The sequence below is a fragment of the Camelus dromedarius genome, chromosome 21 (assembly GCF_036321535.1).
Source record: "Camelus dromedarius isolate mCamDro1 chromosome 21, mCamDro1.pat, whole genome shotgun sequence".
Lineage (NCBI taxonomy): Eukaryota > Metazoa > Chordata > Mammalia > Artiodactyla > Camelidae > Camelus > Camelus dromedarius.
Genome location: NC_087456.1, coordinates 28,291,890 through 28,304,012, shown reverse-complemented (window position 1 = coordinate 28,304,012; position 12,123 = coordinate 28,291,890). Strand labels below are relative to the sequence as shown.

Here is a 12,123-nt window from a genome sequence, read left to right as displayed (position 1 = left end):
TTAGCTTCCACAAGAGACGGAGAGCAAAATAAGTATGCTCCTATGGACGTGAAATTTCAGACAACCCCTCATTTCAGACCGCCAGAAAATAACATTTCTTAGACCTCTTTTAGGGAGGAACAATTTCAAAAAACACTCCTCATTCTTCTTTAAAGGATCACAGGATAACAAGAAACGGCTTTTTAGCATTTATGATGCGTGACAACCCAGAGGGAAGGGGGTGTGGCACCTGCATCCAGCTCCCAGGTTTCCGTCCTTCACAGCTGGGTGTCGGTGAATGTGGTGTGTTCCTTAGTCACAGAGCTGAAACCCTTGATGGCGTTCATCAAGTCCTCTTCATCCACATACTGAAAAAGACGCCGATCATCGCTGGTTAGGATGTTTGTTTGGCAACAGTGTTACGTAAAAAGTACGCAGTGTTTTGTTAAAGGCTAACATTCTATGCTCAATACTGTAAGGTGTGGTTGAGACCATCCTTGCGTTTCCTTATGGAAAGGATCATGTCCACAGGCACACGTGAACTACAGGCGAGTGCAAAATGTTATTCAAGTGTTACATTGTGCCATATCTTAACCTTTCTAAGCCTCAGTTTGCTCATCTGTAAAGTGGAGAGATTATATATATACACATACACACACACACACACACACAGATGCATGTATACACATATATATGAGATTTAGTTCAAAATTCAAGCAGAAGAGCCAGAATGCAAGCTATTGTGCTCCACAGCTTCCTACTCTCTTACTGTATCTTGTATTTATTGAATTGAGTGAGTAATGTTGATTATAATGTTACAACGAACACATGATCTGCCAAATATTGGAAGATCATCTGCCAAGTACTGGCATCTTCAAAAGCTTTCATGGAATCATTCTGCATCCTGCCCATTACCAGCACTGTCAAAAGTGAAAATGGCAGTACAGTGTAACAGTGAAGACGCAGGGCTCTGTAATCAGACGATGTTTTTAAGATCCCAGTTTCATGAAGAAATTACTTATTAGCTGTGTGTCCTTGGGTGAGGGCACACATGCATCTAAGCCCTCAATGTATTACGTTGAACCATACGAAATTGCCATTTTGCATGTCAAATATGATCAAGGAACAGTTCTCTGTGTTTCAACCTAATAAAATTATCGCAGACATTTGGAAACTTTAGAGCTGAAATGGAATCACAGAATTCCACAGTCACAACAACTTCAGACAGGCCCATGATTTTCAGATGCTTATTATATATCCTCATTCTGGACAAGCCAGAAGGACTGTACATTTTAGTTTATTTTTTACTGTGATTAGAAGTAAACTGGAGCTGGGGGAAACTTGGTGTATTACTTGCCCTTGGTTAAGAAAGGCTTCATGGAAGTCGTCAACTCTGCAGCAAAGGAAAAGTGAGAACCTGGGAGAGAGGGAGGAGTGAGGGTCCAGGTGCAGAAGCCAGTGGTTGACAGAAATGGAGGGGACTTCTCCTGCCTGAGGACTAAGCACAGGGGCGAAAGCTCTTGGCTGGCCATCTGTTTAGCATCCCATGTCCCAACGGATGGTCCCCCCACAGACCTCTAGGTAGCCGTCACAGGGAAGCGTGATGGGTGCTAAAAACTTGAAGATTTTATTCACTTCGGCCACTAAGGGGCTCAAAACAAATACTAGACAATGATGAGGTTAGCTTTCAGTGAGTCAATTATTTGTACCTCCTGGACTGAAATTATGAAAAATGTAGTTCATAAATAGTAATGCCCTGATTTATCATGGTTTTCTGAGTTTCTTGGAAAGGAACTATTGATCCTGCTGAGAGACTCTTTCTCTCTTCTCATCATAAACCAGAAGGAAAATGCACTTCCTTTTTTTTTTCCTCCCTTTAGTAAAACAGGTGCTTGTACTTCATGCCTCCTTTAGGCCAGCTCCAATGTTGCCCATCACTTTCTGCCCAAGTTAATAAAGTACAGCCTGTTTCTCTTCACTTACTCATGAATTTATTTTTTGAGCATCTACCGGGTGCCTTGAGAATGAGACGAGAGTTTCTACACTGCTCATCAAGCAACTGTAGTGACCCTGGTAGCCAGGTCGTTAAAAAAATAATTGGTTAGTGGTCAGAGGGGTGCACTGAGTGCCGTGGGGTCAGCATTCAATGGGAACAGGAAGTTTCCATGCCATCTCTTTATCGGTACGCTTGTGGGGAGCCTAGCTAAGGTTCTGGGTGAGGACATCAACTCACCAGTCCGCTGTCATGGCCCAGGATGGCTTCCCAGAGCGAGTCGTCAATCAAGGCCTTCTTATCTGGAACGTCCATGAGCTGGCTGACACTGCGCAGGAGAGCGCCTCCGGAGCAGGGCTGGCTGACCGGGTTCTGGCTTGGGATGCGCAGTACAGAGAGGCTGCGGTTGCTCCTCATACTCACAGGGGTCCCAGACCGGGGGATTTTGGTATCAGCCAAGCCCTGGAAAGAAAGTTGCTGTTGGTGATTAAGGTCTAAAGAAAATGGGCTTGAAGTAGCATAGAAAATCGTGTGTCACACATTGTCAACGAAGGGAACCCTGTCCCCACATCCTCGTATGGCACTTAGCTCATCTAGAATGCTGCGGACCCCGGCCTCCTGGGAAGGGTGAGACAGGAAGCAAATGGTCACGTTAGACGGCCAGGAGCCCCCGTACTGGCGCTCCGGCTACTGATCTCATGGCCAAGGGCTGCTGCGCCACCAAGCAGCCAAGTGGCGGCGGGGGGGGGGGGGGGGGCAGGCACTTAGCAAGGTGATCTCTTCCCAGGGGTCAGCACAGAGCCTCCTTGTGAGAACATCCCTTTCCCAGAGTCAACAGCCACCCACAAAGGTGGTCCCCTGCAAAGTGAGCGTGCTGTATTTCACTCCAAAATTCCTGGATCTGTGTCAGGAAATTCCCTTCTCCCCTTTCTCTTTTCTCATTCCACATTGTTCTCTGTGCTACAGGATTCCAGCCTCCCAAAGAGGAGACATAAAGACAGCGGAAAGACAAAGGCACTCTGTGGTCAGGCTCTAGAATGTGCCATTAGGACACGTGGCTGCTCTAAGCGACCGTGGGCTCTGATGTAGCTGACTTAACCCATCAGCGAAGAGGTCTGCCCTTCCCCATGCAGGTGATGCCCCATGCACAGCTCATGCGTTTGTGGAGCACACAGCGGTACCTCAAAGTGCATGGTGTAACTTTTTAGGGTAACATTGCTGGACACATCAGATACATCAGCCACAGAGTCAGACTGGAAACAGAATGGAACATCAGTCAGTGTTTGGAACATCTGAAAACAAATTCTCTGCGTTTCTACAAGGACAGCATAATCTTACCCACACATTAACACTATCCAGAGATGCATTTATATATATGTAAAGTCTTCTGCAATTTAAACATCACGGTGAGTAGAAACTAATTGCTTAGTGTCAAGGTGACACTGCATTATTTGTTTTGTATTGCAGGGAATGAAAGGATCTTCAAGCCAGTAATTACTTTACAATTGTCCCTCAGTATCCAAACAGGATTGGTTCCAGGATTCCCCCCACGGGTACCAATCTGAGGATGCTCAAGTCCCATGGCCAGCCCTCTGTATCTGCTGGTGTGGAACCTGCTGATAGGCAGGGCTGATTGTACAAGTAAGACCTGCACTTAAACTTCAGTGGATTAAATGTATGCTGTGTGATCTTGAAAATGTTAATGAACTTCAAGTTAAAAAATACAAAATGCTCTCTCATTCTCTGGCTCCTCGTCCCATTTTGCTCTGTTCAGAGTGGAGCTTAAAGTCCTTTTGCCAATTTGCCTCTGATATCAAAGAGCATCTTACCTATTCAGAGGACAGGGGTGCCTGCAACAGGGTTATAGCAGCAATGAGACCAGGGCTTGTCAGATGGAGGGGAGGTGTGTGTTTGTGTGTGTGTGTGTGGTGTGTGTGTGTGTGTGTGTGTGTGTGTGTGTGTTCGTTCCAAGGGTAGCTAGCGTTGACCGACTCAAGCGAAAAGAGTGTCAGTCTGGGGAACCGAGTGACTGCAGGCTTGCTCCTGTTTGGATTCTCACCTGCTGATTCTGGAGCCCAGGGACATTCACATCAGCATTTTGTTTTGCTCATCTAGTGCAAATTGGATTCTCTTTAGTTTGACTAACCTTTGCTAATTTTCGTCCACGTCTCCAACTTTGTTAGAACACTGTCATCTCAAACAGGTTTTATAAAAACAGGCTTGCAAGTATATTGGGCCAACTGGGTAGAGTTAAATTGTGAATCAGTGGGTTCTGGGGAACACTGCCCGGCACTCTGGTACACCCCAGATTTCACTGCTGTGAACCCTCTGGCGCTGGTAAGTAGCACCCTCACCACTGACAATGGGCCAGTTCTCTGGGTCCAGGGCCCCTGGCCACTAGCCTGTCCCCTCTTCACATGTCACACAGTACTGGCCACTCAGCAGAAGTCCCCCAGGTGGGCGCCACTCCGCTTTGCTCGGATGGTCAGGGGAGTGGAAGGGGAGGGTGTTTCAATTCATTGCTCTGCTCAGGCCTATGTCTGGCCCCCCAGGGAGCTCAGCCCAGGTCTGGTCTGGACTGCAAGGACTCACCAGCAGCCCCCACCTGTTTGTTTTTTATTGTAGTGAGAGATCTACCCTCCAAACAGACTGTTAAGTGACAGTTCAGCACTGCTCTCTGCAGTGTGGTACAGCAGTACTTCCTCACCTTCCAGAACTGGAACTGTACACCTGTCCTTTAGCAACTCCCCCGCCCCTAAGCAACCACCGTTCTATTCTCTGCCTCCCCGGGTTTGACTGCTTTCAATATTTCATATGAGTGCCATCATGCAGTAAGCGTCCCGCCCCAGTTTTCACTGGTTATGGGACTGGACACACTGTTCGCAGGAATTGTATTGTCCTTTCATTCATTTAGGGCTGTTCCCAAACTTTACTGTGCATCAGACTTCCCGTGTGCTGGTTGAAATGGCAGATTCTTGGGTTTCTTCCTCAAAGATTCAGGTCTGGCTCCTACGTGATGCAGATACCGGTAGCTCATGGGCCTCACTTTGACAAAACAAAGCGACAAGACTCTGAGCAAGGAATGGTCCAGAGTAACCTTCCCACAGGAGTGGTGTGCTAGCTTCTTAATCTCGAAGTTAACCAAGTGGGCCAGACTGGGTTCCTCCTCAGGAAGGATGATGAGGCAGACATGCCTGCCGGGGGCCGTGCGTCAAGGGACAGAAATGCTCACTGATCACTGGCCTGAGTCCTGGGTGCCACTGCTCCTGGGGTAAGGTTCCTGGGGCTGTGTGTAAGGCCCGGCATGGGTGTTTCATAAAGTCTCCCAGGTGTAGGGCCACTATAGCAGAACACCGTAGTGGCTTAGAGACTACAGACATTTATTTCCTAAGTTCTGGAGGCTGGGAAGTCCGAGATCAAGGTGCTGACAGACTGGGTGTCTGGTGGGGATCTGCTTCATGGTCCTTACAGGGTGGAAGGGCCAGAGAGCTCTCTGGAGTCTCTTCCATAAGGGCACTAATTCCATTCACAGGGGCTCCACCCTCATGGCCTAACCAGCTCCCAAAGAGCCTAGCACCCAATACCACCACATTTCAGGTCAGGGTTTCAACATATGAATGGGGGGGGCACAAACATTCAGTCTGTAGCACCAGGCGATTCTAATGTGCAGCCAAAGCTGAGAATGCTGTTCTAGGGTGAACCTCCTTTTACCAAACACAGCTGTCATCTAGTCCCTTGTCGCTGTGGCTCTGAAAATATCTCCCTCTAAATAAAAACAAACATTTTAGTCCAGGGATAGGGGAACGGAGCTGCCTTCAGAGAAGTACCATGTGGGTCCCCCCCGGTGGGTAGACATTCAGCGGCGACATCCTCTTCGGAAGAGGTCCTAAGGGAGGCCGTTCTCTGATGTACGGCTCTTTGTGGATTTTCCTTTGTAGTATCAGGGACAGAAAAATGGCCAGCAAGATCAAGCCCAGCATTGCCATCAACACTATGAACCACAGCTCGCTGTAGAATTCTGTATTTTTGCTCCTCGATCCTCTCTTTCCTCCAGGAGTTGTCAGCACCAGGCCTGCAAAACCCAGGACAGAAACTTTATTTACGAAGGCAGTTTTGTGATCTCTTCCCGCTGTTGTCTGACAGTCAATTAGAAAGGTATTTAAAGCAGTTTGTCCTGTAGTGCTTGGCTGTCCTTGGGTTCAGGCTGGGGAAATGGTGTAGCAGGGTCAGTGGGTGGTAAGGAGATGCTGCCTTGGCACGTTCCTGGGAAAGACAGTTGTGTGTGTGTGTGTGGGGGGGGGCAAAGGGATTTTTAAGAGGGTTACCAAAGTAACCTGGAGGAATGCCTGCTTCACAGCAGTGTGCCCTGGGAGCAAAGTCCTTTCTGGGCTCACGTGAGGGGCCGGAGCCCATACCAGCATTGCCACAGAGACCCCATCACACACACAGTCAGTGCTGTGTGACCCAGGGTCCCCTCACTTCATGCAACAGCCCTGTTCCTGAGAAGCTGTGTGCAAACTGGATTTTGAGCCATCAGATCACATCTCCCACTGTGGCCTGCGCTTGCTAACACGCGGCCTTTACACCTCTTGTACTCCAGCCTCCCTGAAAAGCAGCAAAAGCTCTGCGAGGCACTGCTCAGATGCCCTGGGAGAGCTTCCTGCGGACGGAAATCCTTCAGCAGGAGGACCGCGAACCTTTGATTTCTAATTCAAGCGTTGAGAGCTCAATGTGATTCTCTGCACAGGAGGCTGACAAAAGTGGCTCACGCTGAGCGAGCACTTCCCCTGTGCCAGGCCCTGTGCTAATAAGGGCTTTCTAGGGATGAAGAACCGAAGGATGGGGAGTACCAGGACTGTGAAGTCTGCGGACGTGGGGAAAGCTGGAATGAGCCGAACAGACGCGGCAGGGCTTACGGGACCACTGCCGGCCAGCGTACGGCCGGGGCATCAGGCCGTCAGCCTGGCCATCCGAGCGGGAGAGGGTCTCAGACACCATCTCCAGCAGCCCGGCCCCTTGCCGGGCCCAGCTCAGAAGCCCTGGATCCACGGGGCCGCCCTGCAGGCCGGCAGACCGCGGGGGGCAGGAAGCTGCTCTTCTAAAGCCAGTGCGGAAGACGGGCGGGCAGACAGACAGACAGACAGACAGCCGCAAACGCCTCCTGGCTACACGGACCTTCGTCCCCCTTTCCAGCACCTTGAGCACAGGATGGCATGCTTGGCGCTTCACAGCCACATTCTCAAGGGGAGGATTAAAGGGGACACACTCAGCGCTGGGGTGAGGATGTTAAGGGAGGGAGAGAAAGGACTAAAACTGAAGTTTGAGCCCCATGAACGGAGGGATACCGTCCGTTATAACCCTAACTCTACTTCTCATAGCTCTGTCCTTGAAAAGTCCGGGCTTCTCGGGGTCTGCGTTGGTTCATCTCTAAAATGGAGGGTTGGCGTCAAAGTTCTCATCCACTTTCAGGAGATCGGCATTCTTCTAATTAGGAAGCAATGTGTGGTGTTTGATTTTTTTAAAATCCCCACAATTTTTGGTTATGCGCTAGGAGAGTTTTCTCCATGTGGGCCACAGGGCTGTAGCTCCAGAAACTGATCTGACGGGCCTAGTGGACCCCTTGCCCCGGAGGACACAGGGGAATGAAGGCAGCCTGCCCAGGGGAAGCCTCAAAAGGGAAAAAGAACCCTCCGAACAGTCGCAGAGAAATGAGGTCTGCCTGACTTGCCTGCTTGAAGGCTGCCTTCAGGCAAGGGGACAGAAACATTTAAAAAGTTATATCAGAAAAATTAAAAGTGACTATGGATATTAGTCAGACAGTACATCTTGGAATTTTCCATAACTTCACACAGTCCTCGGTGCTCCTTCTCTCAGCAATGAAACCACTTTGTATTCATGAACCGACAGGAAATTTCTCCTGTGTTATGAGAAGCTTGAAATCAGGACAGGATGGTGTCTCTGTATCCCTTTTTTCTTTGCAAAGAACTTTTATTTTAAGGGACCCCACTCATCAAGGGAGAGGTTCACCATCAGGGTAGAGAATTCACCTGGTTGGACCTTGATTCTAAAGAAAAACCCAGCACAGAACTGGAGTCATCATAAACTGCTCCCTATTAATTGCCTGTCTCCGGGGAAGGCATACTTCCCACGGACCGAGGAGAGGGGACTGGTGAGATTGAACAGGTGGGTCAGTCTAGGTTCTGTGCTTTTGTTCAGCGTGTGGTCCCGCCCTTGCATCAGAATCACTGGGCAGGATTCCTTTAAAGAGCAGATTCTTGGACCCTTTTGATTCTGAATTTCTGCCAGAGGCCTGGGAAAGAGATCTGGCATTTCTCTAATTTGCCCATTGAAACTGTAAACTACTGCGTATGTTAGATTCAAAGATTATGGGTAGAACTCAATTTAAAAGATGCTTTGTAAAAATTGCAATTTCATCATTTTGGCTAAATTACTTGGTATTAACAGTCAATCATAATCTCTTATAGAGGCTATAGGACAGAAATTTCCCAAGTTTACCATTTTAGGCTCTGAATCTGGAATATTATTGTTCTGATCAACACAAATTGGCGTTAGAGTATTTTATCTTTTCTTCTGATCTCTTTCCTCTGAATTGCTCTATAAATTCACTTTTTTTTTTCTGGTAAATAAATTCACAAAGTTCTTTATTGCCAGAATTTGTCCTTAGAAGCTTAGTCATGTCTCCCTGCATCTACAATTCAATGATTTGGCATTTTAAGAGTATATCTTAATTCCAGGCCTAATGTAAGTTTCATGAGGACTTAAAAAAAATTTCATATGATACTTAAAACAATTTCTTCCATATGGTCTTTCCAAAGATGTATGTCTGTATAAACAAACATAAGCAACTTTCTTTAGGAAAATGAGTAGATGCTACACTAAATATAATTCGAGTTAAATGTTTACCGAATCCAGTAGAGGTATCATATTGGACCAAAGGTGTCTTAACACTTCCTTCATCTGTAGTGCAGGTGACCTGGAAAAAGAAAGCTACAGAAAAGGTAAATGACTCAGCTTTTCAACACCTACAAATAGAGGGCACAGTGTTAGAAAAGTAATGTATTACAGCATGAAAAACATCTGGACATAGGATTCCCCAGCAAGTTGTAAGTTTTCACCTAATATGCAAACTTATTTCTAACTTAAAAACTATCATGAAAAACAGCTTTTATTAGTGTAATGATAGTGTGTGTACATAAGTAACAACTAAATAAGTTCAGAGACTATATAGCAAAGGGAAAGAATTATCAGAGTAAGGGATGATACATACAGTGCATCTTGTTCTGCATCTGATCTAAACCTGTTCCTTTAAAACATACAGGTGTTCCTGGAGACCCAGAGTTTTTTTCGCTAAGCAGGAGAGCTCAAAAGGGATCTTGGAAAGCCAATGGTCTAAATAACTCTCACAATAGCCAGGACCCCGAGGGAAGGGAGTCTTGTAAGGTCACAGAGATGGTTACAGGCCTGGCCAGGAGTGGAACTGGGATCTCCCAACTGCCAGGACACCTCCCCATCCCAACACGCTGTCCAGATGACCAAGAACTCTGACCATGAAAATGTGTAGCTGAATAGTTGTGAAAATGTTATTGATAAATTTCAAATACTAAAAATGCAATCAATGCTGGAGCTATTTACCTGAATCTTTTAGCCAAAATAAATAGTACAAATTTTCAAGGAAAAAAAAAACCCACTCATTAATTCATTGTAAAAGTTTAGATTGCTTAAAATGGCCTCCCATCTATTGGTCGTGTGGCCACATTGATTGTAGAAAATACTTCGTACCTTGCAAAGATTTTTCTCATTTCAATTTAAAAACAAGACAAACAGAAGAAGGATGTGAAATTAAACAGGGAGAAAGAATTCAGTTTTAGAGGGAAGAGAATTATTTCAAGAACAGATCCCGAGGTCGGTGAAGTAAAGCCCTTACTCAGGGTCCTTAGGATTTGGAGCCGGTCATGGCCTGATTGAGCTCAGTCTGGAGGCTGGGGATGCATCAGGAAAATCTCTCAAGTCCCTAAAAGTGTACTGTTTCTGGATACTCATGGCCTGGGGGTGCTGTTTGTCTAGTGAACACAACCAGCCCTGGGGTCTTGTTCCCGCCTGGGGACCCCCAGTCAGCGGAGGCAGCGCTCCGCGGACCGCATCGGAAACATAGTGCATCCAGCACAATCCCCCCGGAAAACCTGATTTACGCCGAGCAGTAACTTCCCCGCGAGAAGCGACCACTTAACCCAGGACACGTCAGTGGTGAGCATCTGCCGGTCACCTCTCAGGCGGATAGCGCATCTCGGAGAGCGGGAGACGCAGCTCCCTGCGCACTGAGGAACCGGAGGCGGAAACTCACTTTTGTCCGCGGTCCTCGGTATGCAGAGGGCGGTGTCCAGGCCGCTGTACACGCGCTGCCCTCCATCCGTCAGGACGAACCCCCGCAGCCGGCCGTTCAGCTGGAAGGAGCCGCTCCAGCTGACACACACCACCGATAGATTGCCGTCCACCGAGACCGGGGCGCGGTACTGGGGCGCTGCGGCGAGAAGGATGCGAGTTCGAAACATAGTTGGAAAACGGTTGTTAAGTTCTAAAATAGTTTGGAAAAAAGTTGTAAGTTCTAAAAATGGTGGTGTGTGTGTATGCTTTTTATTTTTAAAAAATGAGCAAAAACATTTTTGGTCTTGCTGAAACCCTTCATGTATTTCTTGCTGCTTAAAGAAAAACCTGGCCTTGGGGGGTGACAAGAACCAACGGGAACATGTGTAAAATGCTTTCTCAGCAATATTGCACCTGCCTTCCAAAAAAAAAAAAAAAATCAATGGAGACTGGTGTTTTATGAAATACAACTATTAACATACAATGGTTCTGCTCACCAGCCTAACCCTGGGGCTCATATTTTGTTGCATTTTCCTTTTTTTAACAGGTAAAGTATCCTTAACACTATTAACTACAGTGGATGGCTATTTTTCATATCAAATCAATATTTATTGCCACAAAGCCCCAAGGACTAGATGAAGTTAATATATTTTTTTTTTCTCCAAACCAAACTGCTTAGATGGTGAATTATGTTCTTTTGGCACCCATTTATTTGTAAAGCTTTTTCTTGAACCGTTAGTTTGTTTTCTAAGATAGTTAAAAAGCCTTGCAAACAGCAACTCGTGTATAATAATTCATTGCCCTGACTAATCAATCAATAGTACAGTACATTAGTATATAATCAAGCTCAGGTCTCCTAAGTATTATATCAGACAGAGGAGCAACTTTGTGTGCATTTAGCAGGAAGGCTCTCTTTTCATTTTTTAGCTCCTTACTGAAATAAAGGAAGAACAATCCTTAACTGAGGCTCATCTTTTAAACGAGCAATTTTTGTAGAAACAGATGATGGGATATCATATCATCTTGTCAAGTCAGAAGAGATTTATTTCATGAGATCTCATCTTCTCCAAAATAATCAATACATTTGTAACAGCATTAAGATCCATCTATGTATGAAATTGGCTTTTAAGAAAGGAAAAAAGTGAGTGGTGGAAATAAATTGGGTATTTTTTTCCCCTAAAAATTAAATCCATCGGTTGCTGATGCTAGAAAATATAACAAAGTAAGGAATAATTATACTTTTGTGATTGTAAGATTCAACCATGAAGACAAATTTGATTCTTAGCTTTCAAAATAAGGTACTTTCATAAAGCCATAGGAAAAATTTTCTGCAAATACTGAAACAAGAGCTACCGAGCTCTCTTTAAATACCTGTTTTTCTAACACAAATTTTGCCTAATATCACAATGGAACAGACTGTTGTGTTTGGGTGGCTTCACTCTGTTAATTTCAGTAGATTTCCACATCTCCTCTACATTATAACGGTACAAAGAAAATGCTTGTGAACAGCACAAAAGTAGAAAGATAGTGGCTTTACTTGCCTGGCAGGATTTGGAGATCTTCTCGAGGTAAAAGAGTGATCTAACAACCAAAATAATCAGGAATAAAGGATCTGGAAACTGAGAAAATGGTAGCAGCTACTATGCTGATAAGGTAGTAAAGTACAATGAAGTACGTGATGTGCTTTGCTTCATTTAATTCTCAGAACAGTGTTGAAAGAGTTCCTAATTATTCAGGTGAGGGGACTAAGGTTCAGAAAGATCAAATAA

General features: G+C 45.9%; 1 long non-coding RNA gene across 1 annotated transcript; it reads right to left on the bottom strand.

The window, feature by feature from the left end:
* Positions 1-2,384: 2,384 nt before the first annotated feature.
* On the bottom strand, positions 2,385-6,026 carry LOC135318803 (uncharacterized). The gene is made up of 3 exons (XR_010377176.1): positions 5,800-6,026; positions 3,154-3,225; positions 2,385-2,434 (listed from the first exon to the last, which is right to left on the bottom strand). It is a non-coding gene; the product is annotated as an uncharacterized LOC135318803 (long non-coding RNA).
* Between the last annotated feature and the right edge of the window lie 6,097 nt (positions 6,027-12,123).